Source organism: Oxyura jamaicensis, chromosome Z, assembly GCF_011077185.1.
Source record: "Oxyura jamaicensis isolate SHBP4307 breed ruddy duck chromosome Z, BPBGC_Ojam_1.0, whole genome shotgun sequence".
Classification (NCBI taxonomy): Eukaryota; Metazoa; Chordata; class Aves; order Anseriformes; family Anatidae; genus Oxyura; species Oxyura jamaicensis.
The window spans coordinates 34,837,875-34,842,179 of record NC_048926.1 but is presented as its reverse complement, the minus strand read 5'-3'; positions in this window follow the sequence as shown (position 1 = coordinate 34,842,179).

Sequence of the window (4,305 nt, the reverse complement as noted above, 5' to 3'; positions counted from 1 at the left end):
TAGTAGCACTGATTACAGTTTAACAAACCCTGAGATAGATTGACCTTGTAATATGTATTCATGTCAGAAATCGAGGCTACAATATAAAGATAATCTGAGCAGTGTTAAATTGTCTCTGAGGCCAACTGACCAGACCTGTAATACTGAACTCTCCTAACCTACAGGACAGAGTGACTCAGTTTGTGCTAGCTCCTGACACCTCTCTGGTAACCTCCAGAAAGAGAAATGCTTACCATGGACCAGGGACCACTCACTGTCACAGTTTATCAGAAAGGGCACCGCTATTCCAATGCATAGAAGTGTTTCCTGACACTGTTCAATTAACTAATGAAGATTTGCTAATAAAATCCATGAGTCAAGAATAGATAAGCCCATGTGCCTTAGAGCTTTCTGTTCAAATGACAGAAATTCTGATGTTGTCTGCTATATAAACTACTTGGCAGCAGGTTGTTTTTCCTTACACTTGAACAGGCCAACATAGTCTGGGGAAAATTCTCCCACCCAATTTGCAACAATTTGCAACAATTGCTCCAAAAAAAGCAACATAGGATGAATATCTGTAATCACAGAACACAGTTTCACAGTGTGGGATGAGCTAATCTACCATTTTGGTGTAGAGAAAGGGGAACCTTTCTACCTTTTTCACTGACAACCTCACTCTGCAGCTGCACACCTTGTGTCAGTTCAGTCATCCATGCCTCTGTGCAAGCCAGCACCAGCCATGAGTTTGGATGATGAGCTGAAGAGGAAGTGAAGAAGACCATTTTTGTCAACAGTAGCAAGCTACTATGTTGCATGACCATTTTGATACATTGATGTATCTTGTACTTCTCTCACTAACAGTGTCAATAAATATACCTTTTTGGGGGAAAATATGAAATAAGTAATGGACCAAGAAAATATGTCCCACATTAAATATCACAGAGTGGCTTGGTTTGGAAGGGAAGTCAGAGATCATCTTGCTCCTCAATGAGGCACCATAGTACAGATGATTTCAGACTATAAATTATCCCCAGACAGTGATTCTAAATTTATTGTTTGCTCACCACAATAGATGAAACTCAACTTTATTGTGTGCAGTACTTCTGTGAAACAAAAGGAAGAGAGCAGTTTTAAAAAACTATTGGGAATCATCATAAGCTTTTATTCTGGTGGATGTAACTGGCAAAGAGATATTTCACACTGCAATCAGCTCAAGCTGCATCAGCTAGGTAAGCTAATTATTGAAGAATAAGCAGGCAGAAAGAAATCTGAATCAAATATCTTACTAACAAAAAGGACTAGATCCCTGGCTAAATTTGTTAATCATAGATCCACATGAATCAGTGAAGACATCCCAATTTATACTAACAAAACTATTTAAATCTAGGAAGTTCTTGCTGATGAGGCTGACTTTCCTGCTTCTCAGTTTAATCTTTGTGCCATGTCATCGTCGTTCACAAGACAAAATTGTTTTGTTTTGTTTTAATGTCTGGCTTGTTTTACTCTGATTTGTCACACTCTCACAGCATAGGTCTGGAATCTGTTAATAGAGGAATGTTTATCATCTTAAAATTGATTTACATGGAATAGATCCTGAAAACTGTAGAGGATTTAGGGAAAAGGGACTCTGAACAGCTTGCAGAAGTCAAATGACCAGAAGCTGGCATTTTCTGAAACAAATTTTGTGACCTAGGCACTCAATTTCCATTAAACTCCTGTAACATTTTATCTCTGAAGGCCATTTTCCTTAAGAAGACTCCATTGCCCTAGTCTCTTAAGTTTTCAGCAGGAGCTAGTGTTTGCTGACTGCCTTTAGAAAGAGCTGTCTGCCACCTCAACCTATTTTTAGAGAAATCTGAGTTGATTTCTTGACAGCTATTGTTAACGACCCTAAAATTCTATGATAAATGAGGTAACTGTTTCACAAACTGTTCTACAGGAAACATCTTACAGGGTTCTACTTGACTAATTTTTTATAGTTTATTTCTGGAAAGTAAAGAAGGTGCTGATGTGCTCTGGTCCCCCTACTTCATATGTAGGCTGCTCTAAGCATCCACCATGAATGTTCACAGTGGTGAGGAAGAGCTTTAGATCCTCCGGAACCAAATAGACTATGTGTGTTACTCTGAGCAGAGGGATAATAACCCACTGTGCTTGGTAAACCTCTGTTGGACTCCAGGAGATAACATCGTCAACGAGGGGTCTTTCCAGATTTTAACATAAATCTCATACATTGTCACATGAATGGTTATTTACTTAAGTCAACCCTGTAGCAGCCCCAGATTTCCATTCAGAATTGTAATGGCAAAAATATTATTATTATTATTATTATTAATAACTCTTGTAGTTCTTGTTGTTATAAATTTGATTCATCCTCTGCTTTAGCTCAAATCTACTTCTAAGTGATTCCTTACAAGCAAATCCATCACCCTCTGAACACAACTTTTAAAAGGTGCAGAACTTTCCAGCTGCTGACACATTTTAAAACAGGTCCATTTTCTTTAATGAGAAACACCCTGAGTATCCTACTGTTTCCAGCAGAAAACAATATCCTTTGCTATTTTCTTAGCTTTCTTGATGGCAAGATAACTTCAAGAGAGAGCACGCTCTTTGCAGCAGCTGTGATTATTGGAAACACTATAGGAAGCAAATATGTATGTACAAGTTTGTTTTAATGTACTGGAATAACAGAACAAAATGTCAGGTCCTTTTAGGCTGTCCAACACTAACGTATAAGGGCCAGACAGTCCTCAGTGGCTCACTACAGTAGGAGTGTGACCAATACACGGACGGTGCTCCAAGACAGATTGTGCCTGTGGCTGACAACCCCTCCCAGGGCATCACATGGCAGGGAGATTTTCATGCCACTGTGAATCCTGGAGAGTAGCAATGGATTTTTTCTGTTTGTGTCCTTTAACCTCTGTGTGAAAGGCAGATGGAGAGCATAGCTTCTCCTCTTCAGCTTCTGGCTAAGGTGATCCCTCATGGGGTGGCTGGCAAGGAACAGTTGTTGCAGCCTCCACACGTGCAAGAGCTCCTACAGAAGCAATTCATTGCCAGTACTTGATGTGCTCTGATGCTGTGGGACATAGGATCATATAACTGCATATTATGTGTATCTCCCCTTCAATAGAAAGAGACAAACAGGGAACTGTCCTCTCTTCAAGCTGCTGAAGAAGACAGAGCAGAAAACAGGTTGATTTGTAATGAAGCCCTAAGTTCCTGGGTATCAAACATGCCAAAGTTGAATCCTTGCTGTTTAAATCTCCTAGGCTATAACTAAGGTCTAAATTGCAACTCAGAATTTGTTTATACTTGGTGTCTGAGTTGGTTTTGGTTAGTTAGTTGCTTCTTTTTTTAACAACCTATTTAATGAATATCATTTCAGTGTTTTACAGATTTGTGTTCAGGCTCTAATGTGCTTTTTTTTTTTTTCTTAAAGAGTAAATGCAGCTACTCAAAGTGTATTCTCACAATCTGATTCAGGATTTCAAAAGCTGTTTTGAACTATTAGAATAAAGACGGAGAAGTAGGAATTGATATCAGTGATGATTGCAATCAGAGACTTTTCCCTTTCCTCCAACTCCCTTCCGACTTCCAAGCTAGAGAAGTCAATAAGTTTCACTTTCAGGGCTATTGAACATCTTTGCCACCATACAGAATCACCCCCTGTTTATACTTTTGTATACCAACATTCACTGACTCCTGTAAGGAAAGTTGGAAAATGGCAAGTAAACCTCATAATTCCCCAACAGAATACATATGACCCATTCGCAGTTTCACAAAACCAAATAGAATTAATGTGCATTGTGGAGCCATAGTCCCTGGAAAACATCAACACTCTGACAGTTTCTTCCAGTCAACTGTTGTGAACATAACAGTTTCTTCCAGTCATCTAATCAGAAATTAAGTGTCTACAAACCAGAGCACAGAATCTCTTAATCTCATTTAGCAGAGCAATTGTGCATCAGGACATCAGTATTTAGGCTAATATTGTCCTGTGATTTTTTCTAATGTATCCATTTCAAAATGATGACCTAGGATAGGATAATAATAGTATTTTTGGCAGTCACTGTCAGTGGATGATCATTGCTAGTTGGTATTTTATTCTTTATTATTACCATAGGAGAAAGTTATTGTCTGTATCTGTCTATACCAAAATGTTACAGGAAGATGTTGTCTGTTAAGTTGGGTATTCTTCTTTGCTATCATGCAACATTATATTTTAGCAAAATAGTAAATATTCTTAATGATGTTTATGTGAACAGATACAGTACAGAGGAGAGGAGAGGAGAGGAGAGGAGAGGAGAGGAGAGGAGAGGA